The sequence below is a fragment of the Mesoplodon bidens genome (genome assembly GCF_964165515.1).
Source record: "Mesoplodon bidens genome assembly, chromosome: 17".
Classification (NCBI taxonomy): Eukaryota; Metazoa; Chordata; class Mammalia; order Artiodactyla; family Ziphiidae; genus Mesoplodon; species Mesoplodon bidens.
The window spans coordinates 28,496,791-28,514,774 of NC_138174.1; the positions used below are offsets into that span (position 1 = coordinate 28,496,791).

General features: G+C 35.3%; 1 pseudogene across 1 annotated transcript; it reads right to left on the reverse strand.

Annotated features, from left to right (window-relative positions):
* Positions 1–15,154: 15,154 nt before the first annotated feature.
* Positions 15,155–16,279, reverse strand: LOC308605033 (ATP-dependent RNA helicase DDX3X-like; annotated as a pseudogene). The gene has a single exon. The product of its transcript is annotated as an ATP-dependent RNA helicase DDX3X-like (transcript).
* Positions 16,280–17,984: the final 1,705 nt, after the last annotated feature.

The window sequence follows — 17,984 nt, forward strand, 5'->3', positions numbered from 1 at the left end:
ATGCCCAAATCAAATATTACTTTAAAGTAATAAAGCTTAAGCTTTCTTAACTATAGATATGAAATGAAACCATTACTCAGTGATACTTGAGCCAAATCTAGTGAATCTCGTGAATTTAGCAATTCAATTATATTCTGCAATATTCTGCATCCCTTCAGCATACCACTATCCTTGCAGGAATGAAATGATGATTATTTCTATGAGTGAAGATGCTAATCCTGACAATATTTAAAAATTTCTTCTAAACGTTTTTTTCTCACAAAATTAAATTTTTACCATAAAATAGAATATTTCAATGAAATCTGATTAACAAATGATTTTGTATTACTCGTGATGGGGTTTTATATTTTCTCAGTATAAGAAACTGGTATAGGCCACACATGTCAGTTAATTATTTACAGTGCAACAGTAGACTTAAATATCTGAGTATATTATCTACGCCTATAGAGAGATGGCATCTTCGTATGTTATACTGTTTTTGTTTTCAGGATGTAGTTCCTAAATTTCATTCTGTTAATATTCTGATATTTGAAATATTTTCAAAATCAATCATTTATTTACCTGTCTATAAGATACCTTCCTTTGTAATCAGAAGTAACAGTTTTATAGTGTAGTAAAATTCTGAGTATCAGTTTTAGTATTTCTACTTTCTTAATCTTGTAATATAACTATATCAACTTTATCATTATATCTATTTTTTTTTAATTTTTATTGAAATATTGTTGATTTACAATGGTGTATTAATTTCTTCTATAAAGAGAAGTAACTCAGTTATATACATATATACATTCTTTTTAATATTCTTTTTCATTATGGTTTATCCTAGGAGACAGGATATAGTTCTCTGTGATATACAGTAGGACCTTGTTGTTTATCCATTATAAATGAATAGTTTGCATCTACTAACCCCAAACTCCCAGTCCATCCACTACTTTCTGAGTGCAGCTCTGCTCTAATAAGCTTTACTGCCTTATATCTTACATGTTTATGTGTTTACATTGGATATGTTCTCAAGTTCCTGGTCTGCCATATTTCAGAACCAGAAGTGCCCTCATTCTCTTTTCTATAAACCATCAGTGGATGACATTTATCCCATGGCTTTAGCTGCTGTCTATAAGCTGATTAACCTTCAAATCTCTACCTCTGGCATGGACATCTCATTTCAGTCCAAGAAATATACTTCTAATTGACAAGCAGAGATTCCCACCTGAATACCCCATACAAATCTCAAACTCTATATCTTCAAATTTATACTCACTCAAAACTGGATTTATTTTTTCAACTAATGGTATCACCATCCCATCAGTTTTCCACACATTTGTCAGTTTTCCTATACTTTCCCACTCCCTTATCCCCTGTCATTCTAAAATTCCATACCTTAATATTCCCCAAATAAGTCCCCTCCTCTCCATTCCCACTGCTTTAATTCATGCCTACCTGTATTGTCTCCCAAATGCTATTCTTTTTTTTTAATTAAAAAAAAGCTTTTTATTGGAGAATAGTTGCTTTACACTGCTGTGTCAGTTTCTACTGAACAACAAAGTGAATCAGCTATATATATATATACATATATCACCTCTTTTTTGGATTTCCTTCCCATTTAGGTCACCACAGAGCACTGAGTAGAGTTCCCTGAGCTACACAATATGTTCTCATTAGTTATCTATTTAATTCATAGCAGTGTATATATGTCAATCCCGATCTCCCAATTCATCCCACCAACCCCCTTTCCCCCTAAGTATCCATAAGTTTGTTGTCTACGTCTGTGTCTCTATTTCTACTTTGCAAATAAGATCATCTATGCCATTTTTCTAGACTCCACATATATGAATTAATATGATATTTGTTTTGCTTTTTCTGACTTACTCCACTCTGTATGTCAGTCTCTAGGTCCATCCACTTCTCTGCAAATGACACAATTTTGTTCCTTTTTATGTCTGAGTAATATTCCTTTGTATATATGTACCACATCTTTATCCATTCTTCAGTTGATGGACATTCTGATTGCTTCTATGTCCTGGCTATTGTAAATAGTGCTGCAATGAACTTTGGAGTGTATGTATCTTTTTGAATTATGGTTTTCTGGGTATATGACCAGTAGTGGGATTTCTGGGTCATATGATAGTTCTATTTTAGTTTTTAAGGAACTACCATAATGTTCTCCATAGTAGTTGGATCAATTTATGTTCCCACTAGCAGTGTTAGGGGGTTTCCTCTTCTCCACACCCTCTCCAGCATTTATTGTTTGTAGATTTTTTGATGATGGCCATTCTGAGTGTGGTGAGGTGACACTTCATTGTAGTTTTGATTTGCATTTCTCTAATAATTTGTGATGTTGACCATCTTTCCATGTGTTTGTTGCCCATCTGTATGTCTTCTTTGGATAAATGTCTGTTTAGGTATTCCACCATTTTTTGATTGAGTTGATTATTTGACATTGAGCTGCATGAGCTGTTTGTATATTTTGGAGATTAATCCTTTGTAAATTGCTTCATTTGCAAATATTTTCTCCCATTGTGAGGGTTGTCTTTTTGTCTTGTTTATGGTTTCTTTTGCTGTCCAAAACTTTTAACTTTAATTAGGTCCCATTTGTTTGTTTTTGTTTTTCTTTTCTCTCTCTCTCTCTCTCTTTTGATATAGACCATGTTTTAAAGTCTTTATTGAATTTGTTACAATATGTTTTATGTTTTGGTTTTTTGGCCACGATTCTTGTGGGATCATAGGTACCCAGCCAGGTATCAAACCTGCACCCCCTGCATTGGAAGTCAATGTCTTAACCCCTGGACTGCAAGGGAAGTCCCTGTTTTTACCTTCATTACTGTAGGAGGTAGGTCAGAAAAGATCTTGGTGCAATTTATGTCAAAGAGTATTCTGCTTATGTTTTCCTCTAAGAGTTTTATAGTGTCTGTTAGATCTTTAATCCATTTTGAGTTTATTTTTGTGTATTGTGTTAGGGAGTGTTCTAATTTCATTCTTTTACATATAGCTGTCCAGTTTTCCCAGCATCAGTTATTATAGAGACTTTTTTCTCCATTGTATATCTTGCCTTCTTTGTCATAGATTAGGTGATCATAGGTGCATGGATTTATCTCTGGGCTTTCTATTATGTTCTCTATTTCTGTTTTTGTGTCAGTGCCATACTGTCTTGATTACTGTGGCTTTGTAGTGCAGTCTGAAGTCAGTGAGTCTGATTCCTTTAGCTTCGTTTTTTCTTTCTCAAGACTGCTTTGGCTATTCGGGGTCTTTTGTGTTTCCAAATAAATTGTAATTTTTTTAAATCTATTTCTGTGAAAAATACCATTGGAAATTTGATAGGGGTTGCATTGAATCTGTAAATGGCTTGAGTAGTATAGTCATTTTCACAGTATTGATTCTTTCAATCCAAGAACATGGTATATCCCTCCATCTGTTTGTGTTTTCTTTGATTTCTTTCATCAGTATCTTATAGTTTTCTGCATACAGTTCTTTTTCCTCCTTAGGTAGGTTTATTTCTAGGTATTTTATTCTTTTTGTTGTGATGATAAATGGGATTGTTTCCTTAATTTCTCTTTCTGATCTTTTATTTTTAGTGTATAAGAATGCAAGAGATTTCTGTGTACTAATGTTTTTTATTGGGGTATAGTTGTTTTACAATATTGTGCTACTTTCTACCGTACAGATAATAGAGTTCCTTGTGCTATACAGCAGGTTCTCATTAGTTATCTACTTTATACATATTACGGTATATGTATCAATCCCGATCGCCCACTTCATCCCACCACCCACTCCCTGCTTTCCCCCCTTGGTGTCCATAGGTTTGTTCTCTTTACCTGAGTCTCTATTTCTATCTTGCAAACCAGTTTATCTGTACCATTTTTCTAGATTCCAAATATATACTTTAATATATGGTATTTGTTTTTATCTTTCTGAACTACTTCACTCTGTATGACAGTCTCGATGTCCACCCATGTCTCCACAAATGACCCAATTTTGTTCCATTTTGTGTCTAATATTCCATTGTATATCTGTACCACATCTTCTTTATCCATTCATACGTGGATGGACATTTAGGTTGCTTCCATTACCTGGCTATTGTAAATAGTGCTGCAATGAACATTGTGGTGCATATGTCTTTTTGAATTATGGATTTCTCTCGATATACGCCCAGTAGTGAGATTGCTGGGTCATATGGTAATTCTATTTTTAGTTTTTTGAGGAACCTTCATACTGTTCTCCATAGTGGCTGTATCAATTAACATTCCCACTAACAGTGCAAGAGTGTTCCCATTTCTCCACACCCTCTCCAGCATTTATTGTTTGTAGGCTTCTGGTGATGCCCATTCTAACCTGTGTGAAGTGATACCTCATTGTAGTTTTGATTTGCATTTCTTTAATAATTAGTGACGTTCAGCAATTTTTCATGTGTCTTTTGGCCATCTGTATGTCTTTGTTGGAGAAAAGTCTATTTGGGTCTTCTACCCATTTTTGGATTGCATTGTTTGTGAGTTTTTTGTGTTTTTTGTTTGTTTGTTTGTTTGTTTTAATTGAGCTGCATGGGCTTTTTGTATATTAGGTAGGATAAACCTTGGTCAAATGAATATTTTATATATATTTTCTCCCATCTGAGGGTTGTCTTTTCATCTTATTTATGGTTTCATTTATTGTTCAAAAGATTTTAAGTTTCATTAGTTCCCATTTGTTTATTTTTGTTTTTATTTCCATTACTCTAGGAGGTGGGTCAAAAATATCTTGCAGTGATTTATGTTAAAGAGTGTTCTGCCTATATTTTCTTCTAAGAGACTTATAGTTTATGGGCTTACATTTAGGTATTTAATCCATTTTGAGTTTATTGTGTATGGTGTTAAGGAGTGTTTTAATTTCATTCTTTTACATGTAGCTGTCCAATTTTCCCAGCAACACTTATTGAAATGAGTGTCTTTTCTACATTGTATATCCTTGCCTCCTTTGTCATAGCTTAGGTGACCATAAGTAGGTGGGTTTATTTCTGGGCTTTCTATTCTGTTCCATTGATCTATGTTTCTTTTTTTGTGTCAGTACCATACTGTCTTGACTACCGTAGCTTTGTAGTAGTGTCTGAAGTCAGGGAGCCTGATTCCTCCAGCTCTGATTTTTTTTTTTTTTTTTTCCCTCAAGATTGCTTTGGCTATTCAGGGACTTTTGTGTCTCCATACAAATTTTAAGATTTTTTGTTCTAATTCTGTGAAAAACACCATTGGTAATTTGATAGGGATTTCATTGATTCAGTAGATTACTTTGGGAAGTGTACTCATTTTCACAATATTGATTCTTCCAATCCAAGAGCATGGTATATCACTCCATCTGTTTGTGTCATCTTTGATTTATTTCATCAGTGTCTTATAGCTTTCTGAATACAGGATTTTTACCTCCTTAGGTAGGTTTATTCCTAGGTATTTTATTATTTTTGTTGCAATGGTGAGTGGGATTGTTTCCTTAATTTCTCTTTCTGATATTTCTTTGTTAGTGTCTAAGAATGCAAGGGATTTCTGTGCATTGATTTTGTATACTTCTACTTTAACAAATTCATTGATTAGCTATAGTAGTTTTCTGGTGGCATTTTTAGATTTTTCTATATATATAGTATCATGTCATCTGCAAACAGTGATAGTTTTACTACTTTTTTTCCAATTTGGATTCCTTTTATTTCTTTTTCTTCTCTGATTGCTGTGGCTCAAACTTCCATAAATATGTTAAATAATAGTGGTGAGAGTGGATATTCATGTCTTTTTCCTGATATTAGAGGAAATGCATTCTGTTTTTCACCATTGAGAATGATGGTTGCTGTGGGTTTGTTGTATATGGCTTTTATTATTTTGAGGTAGGTTCCCTCTATACCACTTACTGGAGAGTTTATATCATAAGTGGGTGTTGAATTTTGTCAAAAGTTTTTTCTAAATCTATTGAGATGATCATATGGTTTTATTCTTCAATTTTTTCATTTGGTGTATCAATTTGATTGATTTACATATATTGAAGAATGCTTGCATCCCTGGGATAAATCTGACTTGATCATGGTGTATGATCTTTTTAAAGAGTTGTTAGATTCTGTTTGCCAGAATTTTGTTCAGGATTTTTCCATCTATATTCGTCAGTGGTATTGGTCTGCAATTTTCTTTCTTTGTAGTATCTTTGTCTGGTTTTGGTATTAGGGTGATAGTGGCCTCATAGCATGAGTTTGGGAGTGTTCCTCCATCTGCAATTTTTTGGAAGCGTTTGAGAAGGATAGGTTTTACCACTTCTCTAAGTGTCTGATGGAATTCACCTGTGAAGCCATCTGGTCCTGGACTTTTGTTTGCTGGAAGATTTTTAATCAGAGTTTCAATTTCATTACTTGTGATTGGTCTGTTCATATTTTCTATTTCTTCTAGGTTCAGTCTTGGAAGGTTGTGCTTTTCTAAGAATTCGTCCATTTCTTCATGGTTGTCCATTTTATTGGCATATCAGTTGCTTGTAGTAGTCTCTTATGATCCTTTGTATTTTTGCAGTGTTAGTTGTAACTTCTACTTTTTCATTTCTAACTTTATTGATTGACTCCTCTCCCATTTTTTATTGATGTGTCTGGCTAAAGATTTACCAATTTTATTTATCTTCTCAAAGAACCAGCGTTTAGTTTCATTGATCTTTGCTACTGTTTTCTTTGTTTCTATTTCATTTATTTCTGCCCTGATCTTTATGATTTTTTCCTTCTATTAACTTTGAGGTGTGTTTCTGTTGTTTTTGCTATTTATCTATTTGTTTTATGTGTAAGGTTAGGTTGTTTATTTGAAATTTTTCTTGTTTCTTCAGGTAGGATTGTATTGTTACAATCTTCCTCTTAATACTGCTTTTGCTGTATCCCATAGGTTTTGGGTTGTAATGATTTTGTTGTCATTTTTTTCTAGATTTTTTTTCCTCTTTGATTTCTTCTGTGATCTCTTGGTTATTTAGTAGCACATTATTTAGCTTCCTTTTGTTTGTGGTTTTTAGAGGTTTTTTTTTTCCCCAGAATTGATTCTTATCTCAATGTTGTGGTCAGAAAAGATACTTGATATGACTTAAATTTTCTTAAATTTACTGAGGCTTGATTTGTGAGCCAAGATGTGATCTATCCTGAAGAATGTTCCATGTGCACTTGAGAAGAAAGTGTATTATTCTGCTTTCCAATGGAATGTCTTATAAACACCAATTAAGTTTCCATTTAAGTTTCGTATTTCCTTTTTAACTTTCTGTCCCCATGATCTATCCATTCATGTAAGTAGAGTGTTAAATTTCCCCGTTATTATTGTGTTACTGTCAATTTACCCTTTTATGGCTATTAGCACTTGCATTATGTATTGCAGTGCCTATGTTGGTTGCATACATATTTATAATTGTTATATTTTCTTCTCAGGTTGATTTCATGATCATTATGTGTGTCCTTCCTTGTCTCTTGTAATAGTCTTTATTTTAAAGTCTATTTTGTCTGATGTGAGTATTGCTACTCCAGCTTTCTTTTGATTGCCATTTGCATGGAATATCTTTTTCCAACCCCTCACTTTCCGTCTGTAGGTGTCCCTAGGTCTGAAGTGGGTCTCTTGTAGACACCATATATATGGGTCTTGTTTTTGTACCCATTCAGCTAGTCTGTACATTTTGGTTGGATTATTTAATCCATTTACATTTAAGATAATTATCAGTATGTATGTTCCTATTACAATTTTCTTAATTGTTTTGGGTTTGCCTTTGTGTGTTTTTCTTCTCTTGTGTTTCCTGCCTAGAGAAGTTCCTTTAGCATTTGTTGTAGAGCTGGTTTGGTGGTGCTGAACTTGCTTACCTTTTGCTTCTCTGTAAAGTTTTTGATTTCTCCATTGAATCTGAATGAAATTCTTGCTGGGTAGAATAATCTTGTTTGTAGGTTTTTCCCTTTCATCACTTTAAATCTATCCTGCCACTCCCTTCTGTCCTGCAGAGTTTCTGCTGAAAAATCAGCTGATAACTTTATGGGGATTCTCTTGTATGTTATTTGTTGCTTTCCCTTTGCTGCTTTTAATATTTTTCTTTGTTTTTAATTTTTGTTAGTTTGATTAATATTTCTCAGCATGTTTCTCCTTGGTTTATCCTGTGTGGGACTCTGCCCTTTCTGGACTTGGGTGCCAATTTCCTTTCCCATGTTAGTGAAGTTTTCAACTGTAATCTCTTCAAATATTTTCTCAGACCCTTTCTCTTTCTTTCTTCTAGAAAAAGCATGGTATGCCTAGGAAATGAGGTGCCATTGCTGAGTTGCTTGCAAGGGGTGGGGCTGCCACCACCCCCACATGCCAGCCCTTGCCTCCATGGGCACTGGGAGGGACTCCCACCAGAGAAAGTGCACCAGAGTCTGTTGCAACTGCCTTCCAGTTTCTGCTGCAGGCACTTCATGCACACACCAGTTGTAGCTGCCATACCCCTCCATGGCCTGAATGAGTAAGTGTGCACCGATCAGTCACTGGTTTCACTCCTCTTGCCTGTGTGGGCAACAGAAGCCTGAGGGTGGCACACATGTGGAGGTGGGGCCAAAAGCAGAGCTGAGCACCAGGGATGATACAACTAAGGAAGAGGATCGGAAAGCTCTCCATGAAGCTGCACAAGCTATTAATTAAATCCCTGCAATTAGCTTGGTAAACCCTGGAATATCTGAATAGAAAATGAGTGCTCACACCACTGAGACCAGTTTAGCTACAGCAACAATGGACTTTGGGTGCAAGTACACGCAGGAATTGGGCCAGGTCAGAGACAGCTGGCCTCACAGGACCCACAGGAGGTCCAGAGACCTACTTAGAGGTATTTGATGGCCCCCTTGTGAGGCGGAGGTTGTCTGTGGCTCACTGTGGGAACAAGGACACAGACAGAGGAGACCCCCGTAAAATATGCTTAGTACTAGTATTCTTTTTTGTGTGTGTTTTATATTGTTCCATTGTTGTTAGTGGTGTTTTTATTATTTATTATTTTTATTTTTTTTAATTTTTAATATTTTTTAACTTTTCTATTTTTACTTTACCTTTTTGTTCTTTTGTGAGTTTTTTTTTGTTTTTCTTTTTTGTTTTTCTTTTTTTGGTCTTTTTTATGTGTTTAATGTTTTCTTCGATTTCTTTCTTTTTTTCTTTCTTTTTTTTTTTACTTTGTACTTTTTTTCATTTTTTGGTTTTGTTAGTTTAGTCTTTATGGATAGCTTTCATTTTTGAGTTGTTTTGTTTGTTATTTTTTTCTTCTTTTTTTCTTTTCTGTCTGCTTCTTTGTTTCTCTTTGATTTTGTTTTTATCATTTGTCTTGGGTATGATTTGTCTGTTTGTTTTCTTCTTTTTTACGTGTGTGTGTGTGTGTGTTCCTGTTTGTTTTTGTCTTTGCTGTTTGTATTGAGTTTCATTTGTCTCTTTGTTTTCTTTTCCTTTTTTTTTTCTTTCTTTTTACTCTGGCACTGCTGTGAAGCTTGTGGGTTCTTGGGTCTCCAGCCAGGGGTCAGGCCTGAGCCTCCAGGGTGGGAATATTGAGTCCAGGAAGCTGGATCGCCAGAGAGTTCCCAAGACAAGGAAATATTAATTAGCTTGCACTCTCCCAGAAGTATCCATCTTGACACCAAGATGCCGCTCCACCCAACTGGATGCAGAATCCAGAGCTGGACACCACACACCAAACAACCAGCAAGACAGGAGCACAGCCCCACCCATCTGCAAACAGGCTGCCTAAAGTTGTATGAAGCTCACAGACACCCCAAAACACACTGCATAATGTGGCTTTTTCCATCAGAGGGAAAAGACTCAGTTCCACCCACCAGAGCACAGACACCAGTCCCTCTCACTAAGAAGCCCACACAAACATTTGGACCATCCTCACACACCAGTGAGCATATAAAAGAAGCAAGAGGAACTATGACCCTGCAGCCTGCCAAAAGGAGAACATAAACAGAGTAAGTCAGACAAAATGAGATGACAGGAATATGTTGCAGACGAATGAGCAAGGTAAAAACAAACACCAAATAAATGAAGAGGAAATAGGCAATCTACCTGAAAAATAATTCAGAGTAATTATAGTAAGGATCATCCAAGATCTTGTAAAGAGAATGGAAGCATGGATCAAGAAGATACAAGAAATATTTACTGAGTACCTAGAAGAACTAAAGAATAAACAACCAGTGATGAACAACCCAGTAACTAAAATGAAAAATATACTAGAAGGACTCAATAGCAGAATAACTTAGGTAGAAGAACGGATAAGTGAGCTGGAACACAGAATGGTCGAAAACAATTCTGCAGTGCAGAATAAAGAAAAAAAGAATGAATTGAGTACAGTCTCAGAGACTTCTGGGAAAACATTAAATGCAACAACATTCAAATTGTAGGCTTGTGCAGCTGCATGGAGAGCTTTCCGAACCTCTTCCTTAGTTGTACCACCCCTGGTGCTCAGCTCTGCTTTTGGCCCCACCTCTGCATGTGTGCCACCTTCAGACTTCTGTTGCCCACACAGGAGAGAGGAGTGAAACCAGTGACTGATCGGTGCACACTTACTCATTCAGGCCATGGAGGGGTATGGCAGCTACAACTGGGGTGTGCATGAAGTGTCTGCAACAGAAACTGGAAGGTAGTTGCAACAGACTCTGGTGAACTTTCTCTGGTGGGAGTCCCTCCCAGTGCCCATGGAGGCAAGGCCTGGTACGTGGGGGCAGTGGCAGCCCCGCCCCTTGCCAACAATTCAACAATGGCACCTCATTTCCTAGGCAGACCATACTTCTTTTATGGGTACTCCCAGCCACAGAGTTCCTCACTTCTGTCCCTTCTGTTATATCTGCACATCGAACAGTGCTCCTCTCCCCTATCTGCTCTCCTAATCCCATGCTTTATCACTCAGCCCCTGACAGCAGTAGTAGATTCCCATCTCAGGCAGGGGTGCCCAGGGCTGATCCCTGATGAGGCTTTGTGATGGGTGGTGCTCAAGACCACAGAGCCTATGAGGGTGGAAGAGACATTGGCCTGAGAGAAGAGTGAGCTTGCTCAGATCGGTGCCCATAGAGGCTGAAGCCAACAGGTGGGGAAGGAGGTTACAGTGAGAGCCCCATCCTTTGCATGCTACTCAACAATGATGCCTTGCTTCTATGTTGTCCCAAGCTTTTTCCAAAAACTTTCCTGGTTGTGGAGCTCCTTACTCCTGTCCCTTCAAGCTGCCTTTTCTCAGACAACAGCTGTCCCCTCCCTGGGTCCAGGTTCCAAGCCTCACTTTCCAGCATCCAGCCCACCTCTGCAACAGGAGACACACAACTCAGGCTGCGGTGTGCAGGGTGGCAGTATAGACTAAGTGCACAGTTCTTACTTTGTCTTGCCTTCCAGAGACTGTGTGCTGCATTCTGCTTTGATCCCCTGAAAGTGCCTTTCTCTCCCAGCCAACTTGCCCACCATGAGGAGGTTTTTCTGACTGTGGAAACCTCTCCTCACCTTCAGCTTCCCACCAGGGTTGCTGGTCCTTTTATTGATTCCTCTTTTCTTTTTTTCTTTCTTTCATCCTACCCAGCTGTGAAGGGATTTTTCTTTTCCTTGTAGGTGTCTGAAATTTTCCACTAATATTCAGCAAGTACTCTGTTAGAATTGTTCCATTTGTAGATGTATTCTTGATGTACTTGTAGGAGAGACAAATTCTGAATCCTCCTATTCTTCCATCTTAACTCTGCTCTCTATCTTTATGTTTAAAACTTATAGACAGAGGTTAGAGATATAAGACCACACTTTTCCTTTTTTTTTTCCTTTTGGCTTAACAATCTTCAATACACTTCATCCATTCAGCTATTTTACATTTTAGAATAGTCACCTTTACTTGAGGACATTGTTTACTTTTATTTGAATACTCTTTGAAAAGAATGTCTTAATAATCACATTGAATTTTAGCATTTTCTAAATATGATACACAAGTAATACTAAGTCTATAATTAAAAAATAATTTCTCACCATAGAAAGGGAAACAAACTAAAATTATGATAAATAAGATAAAAACTAAAGTCAATAACTTAGAAACAAAGAATATAATCAACCAATTAGTGACCAGTACTTAGGGAAATATTATATTTATATTTGCTACCATAAAAGAAGTCTGTCATATCTCAGTTCCAAGCATTTGTAATATAGCTGGCTCTATTTTCAGCTCTTCATATGCATCAATTCATTTAATTTTCACAAAAACCTAGTGAAGTAGATATTACTATTTTCCTTTTATAAATGAGGAAACAAATACAAAATAATATGTACCTTGTCCAAGTTTGCATATAAGGAAAAAAGAGTTGAGATTCACACCCAGTTGTTCTGTTTCCTGAACCATTGCTCTATACTGTTCCTTCATGAGGTGCCCAAGTACATTTTATTCTTTATGTGTACGTCTTCATTTTTAAATTGTTTCTTGGTAAGTGAAAAATATGTTCTCAAGCTTGAAGTTATGTAATTAGTTCAGCCACAATTCAACAAGTCAAGTCTATTGATCTTTCAGACACATAGAAGAAGCTCATGATGTTGGCAGAATATCTATTAATATAAACACATGCAATTGGAAAAAATTATTTTCCTTTCTATTACTACTTTGGTGGGTTTACCTAACATTTCACTATAATTGTTAGGGAAACAGTTATGTCTCAATTTAATGTAAAAGAAGTTTACCAACCTGATGCTAAATACCAGTCAATTATTTAACTTTTTGTAATTCCATTTTCTTTTTCTTTTTTTTTTTTTTTTTTTGGCTATACAGCAGGTTTGTAATTCCTGCTCTAGGAATTGCAGGAGGGAGCTCATTGCAAAACTATACCTTTTTTATTATTTTATTTTAGTAAAAAATTCATTTTTCATTATAGTGAGATTAGAGGATCAAATGACAATGAAAACTTGACAAGAATAGTTTACAGCCTTTATTTGTTTACTTGTTTGTTTATTTAGTCTCTTGGAAAAAGAATGCTGAACTTACTAAAGTGTTTGTAACTTGTAATACACTGGGCCATTTTAGCTTGAACCTGTGAGAAATGCTGGTCCTGGATGGCCCTCTGCTCTCAATCAGGCAGTGGAATTGACTTACAACCTCCTGAGACCTTCAGAAATATCCCTTTTTCTTCCAGGACTCAAAATAAGCTAAGGCTCTTTAGACATATTTTATATTCTAACTAAAAAAGAAATGAGTATAAAAAGTTTTCAACTATAGATTTCTCAGTCCCCAGCTTTAATTAAAATGGAAATTATGTTTTATTTTCTAATATGAACATAGAAAAGGACAAATTTCAACAGAAAAATGATGTGGTGTATATTTCAGATGTGTTAGACCAATAAATAAAAATAAAAGCTGAGTAAAAAATCACATTTCTAACCTGATTCATGATACAGAAGCAAGATAAACCAGTAAAACATATTAATCACAGTGCGTGAGGATGTCTTATTATTTTTCTCATCTTTCTGTTAAATTCTGCTTTGTAGAATATTTTCTTAAATACTTAAAATGAAAAATTAAAGCTGATATATTTTTGAAGTGTTATTTAGGAGAGAATGTTTTTAAATTAAAGCAACAGATATAAATGTGGTTAACAGGATATATGTGATCAGAATAAAGCCATTGGTGAACTTTTAGCTCATGATTAAGAGTTTTTAACTTCTGCCCTTATGTCGCACAATAAATCTTATTTCTTTTCGTTCTTCCAGATTTTTTTTCCTTGAACTCTTTTCTGTAAACACCAAACACTTGAAATTGAATATCCAGAAGATCAGCCCTTTCAAGTCATATGTCCTACCTTACTAAACTAGGCTAATATAGAAAATTCTAAGGGATGTCTTTTTTTATGTTCTTTTTTATTATTATTATCTGTTCTTTTCCATTCAAGGCAAATGTCACCACTAACTACTAAAGTATTATTGCAGGCATATTTTATTCATATAGTAAACATTAAAAACTGTGATTTAGTTAAATTTTTCTTAGACTACAAGACTGCTTCTAAAAATCATATAATACTAACTCACATTCATGACAGGTTCATTAAGGACAAGTGATATATTAAATCCTTGGAAGTTATATTTTACATTAAAGGTAAATTAAAACCATAAATTAAATGTGTACACAGATGAGCCTAGTATTAGCAAACTGTAATCAGGTACTGTTTAATTTTCCTGTACTAGATACATTCATCAGGACCCACTAAGTCTCTCTGGTAATTTTCTGTATGCCCCATATGTGTGACATTTTCTTCATTAGAATCAGATCCCCTTACAATCATAAGGCAAAGCACATTTTTATATTAGGGAGAAAGGATGGCACTATTATCTCAATATTTTAATCTGGAAAACATATATCTGCTATTCTCTATAATGACATATTTGGGCAGTCAAATATCCTTAAAATAGACATTTGCTATAATAAAGTCAGTCTACTCTTTAAATACTTAAGTAATGAATAGAGTTTTGTGTGTAAATGTGTGCTTAAATTTAAAATGTATAGATTTACAATAAAAAAATTTACCAAAGTTCAGTAAATTTATTTTGTCAAAACAATTGATATCTTGAGCATTACTGAGCCAATAGGACATCAAAATAAAAATTGTCTAAAGTTAAAAGCATATTACATTAACAAACAAATGATTTGCAGTCACACAATTATAAATGCAGTTTGGGTTGGGGGCAGGTGGAGGGGAATTAATCCAAACTACAGCAATGGAAGTCTTCAAACTATCTTCTGAACAAGACCACTGATTTTTCCTTTCATCTCTTTTTGTGACATTGAGTTCCCTTTAAGAAAAAAAGAATCAATGGAGTATCACAGTTGGTAATTTGCTACAAATTCTTGAGACTATACAAGGTATAATCTGGCTAAATTACATGTGGTTTCCATATTAGCTTGTTTGGCAGTATGATCTACTACAAAGTAGGCTAGTTGCTCCATTAGTCAATCCCCCAGTAGTTAAAATGTCCTCTATATCCATCGCTGTTATAGAAGCTTCCATAGCCACATCCACCAAACTCTCTGCAGCTGCTACCATCACCTCTGCTGCTGCCAGTACAGCTGCTACTGAAGCTGGAATTGCTAAAAACACTACTATGTGGATAACGTCTGGCACAAATCTTCCACAGAATCTACTACTCTTAGAATGTCCATGACAGCTACCCTTGTAATGGTGTTGATATGTCTTATTTTCAAACTAAGATGGCACTTCTTATTTAGTTTCCACAAGAAAATCCAACAAAACCTTAGTCATATTTGTGTTCCTCTTGTTAAAGAACAATGTGGCAAGGCCAAAGTTTCCTATACATCCTGTGCAGTCAAAGCAATGTACATTTTCTTCAATACCATTTGGCAAGTCAAAATTGACAACTTGTTTGCCATTTGAAATGTGAAGTCCTCTTGCTGCTCCTGCTCTAACCACTAGGATTGGGCTTTTTCTTGAGAGGAACTGGTGAAGACTTCTTCATCGTCTCTCCAAGATCATCCTCCATGGATACTGGTACAAGCATATCCTTCATGGTGTAAAATGTCCTCCAGACTATCCACACCTTTCTGGTCTCCACAAACACTAAGGTCAATGAATTATTTCCTGTTGCATTTAAAAGGTTAAGCAGAAATAACTGTTTGTCTTACTCTTTTGATGTGAGGTTCTCAGAGGTAGAGCCAATATTTCTGCAGCCAAAAAGATGTATTCATCCAAGAAATCATGAGCAAGTATCCGTATTTCCTTAGGGAAAGGAGCACTAAACATGTTATGATAAACTCTCTTTGGTGGCATAATATCTTGTTCAAATATTCAATATATCTGAGGTTCAAATCCCATATCAATATAAGATCCACATTATCCAACACCAAGTATTTGTGGAACTCTAATATTTTCCCTTTCCATCATGTCTACCAGGCCTCCAGGAGGAGCAAGTAACATGTGCCATCCACATTCTAAGTATCGAATCTGCTAACCAATATCAGCATCATCATAAATGATGTAAGGACTGTCTCCAGGCCAGTATGAAAATTTTCTGGCTTCCTCACAGATTGGTACTGCCAAATCTCTCTTGTTGATGCTAATACCAAAGAGATTGGATATTGGATATTGCCTTTACCTTCTGTTTTCCTCCATGGCACTCAAAGTCTCTCCTTGACCATCTGAATAAATCTGACTCAAGATTGGCAAGAGAAATGTTGCAATTTTTACAGGTGCTGTTTGGGTACAAGACGTCAAGTGTCTTTTCTCTTTCATAAAAAGAATAGCACACGTTTGCAGTGGAGCCAAGTGAGTATAACAATTAAACTTGAGGTTTCCCAGAATAGTTTCTCCCATCTTAACATCAATAAAACATTCAATGTGTGGGAGAGGACTATTGCCTTTTTCCTCAATTGAAATGTCATATTTCTCAAAGTTAATCCCAGTGTTATCTTCAGAAAAAAGTTCCTGTTCCAAGCAGTCACTTGGAAATGGTTTTGACCAAACATCTTTATCTATTTGTCACACCAGTGACAGTTTCTACCATGTTCAAATTTTCCAAAGCCACATCTGTCACCACGGCAGCCAGTGTTGTTATAGTCACTCTCTTCATTATCATCAAACCTTCCCTTTAGTCACTTCCACCATCATTGAAGAAACTAGACTTTCCTCTTGAATCATTATGAGACTCAAAATCCTACATGTATCCTTATCTTTACTAGAACTCCACCCTGAACTGTCCTTATCATAGACTTGTTTGGTAATTTCTTTGTTCCTTGAATGAAAAGAATATAGCACCCTTTGCCGGCTGTCCTTCCTTGACTCTGATTATCTGGAGAATTAATGTTGCTGGTCCAGCCCAAGGGCATTTGTTACTGACACAGGATCCATCCGTGAAGAATACAGAGAACTTGGAATCTCCCTCTGCTGCTGAGTGAGTATGTTTGATGAACAGTAAATGCCTCTCGTTGGAGAACTGTGGCTCTCTATCACGTATAGAAATTGTTTTCCCAAAACTGAGGTCTCTAGATATATAACCATGTTTGAAAGAAATATCTTTGAACAATTTACAATTCAAAAAAAAAAAAAGCTTTACAACATTATCACCCAATGATTATAAGTATGACTAAGAAAAATATTTGATAAATGTGTATTTTAATGGTTTATATGTTTTCTAAATAAATTTTAAATTATTTAAAAACCACCTTTCAGATGTGTTTAATTAATACTTCTCTAATCAGACTATCATACCAGGTTAAATGTTATTGTATATATTTCAGCCAGAAAGACTGATTGAGATTTTATAATTTGTTTTTTCCTTGTTTATTCTATTCTGAGTTACGGTGTAACTTAATGGTCTATAATTTTCTCTGTGAAAAGGAGTTAAGTTTTTGTGTACTAAGCAAGGAACTGTGAATTCACGTAATAGCTTGTGAGTAGCACAATGCCACAATGTAATAGTGCAAAGTGAAAACTAGCATTTTAGAGATTGCTTTGAATTTCATTTTTGACCACAAATGAGTTTATATCAAATATTATGTGCAGTTAGAATCACTATAACTCTGTGGATTTGGGAGTATATTATACAAAGAAACAAATTATTGGCTAATACTTCTTGACATATTCAAGGTTAAATGTTGACAAGTACAATGCAAACTCTTCACCCTCCCATTTTAAATACTGCAAGTAAAATACAAAATGTGTAACTGTAACAGGTTAATAGATATCCATAATCCTAATTCTATAAATAGAATTTTTCAGGTCTCAAGATGCAATGCAGATAATCCAATGTCCAATACAAAAGAAATTATTTTATTAGTGATCTTTCCTGGATTATGCACAGATGAAGTATAATCAATACTTCTTTGTGATTTTTGTTCCTTTAAAACTGATAAAGTATAATACCATATAATTTTTAGAATAATATGATTTTCAAGCTGTAAAATACTTACAAAAATACATATCGAGTCCTTCATTACCTTATAGATAAAGAAATGGGGATGAAGAAGTTAACTAACTTGCTGATGTCAAGCTTGCTATCTAGTAACAGATTTGAGAGAAT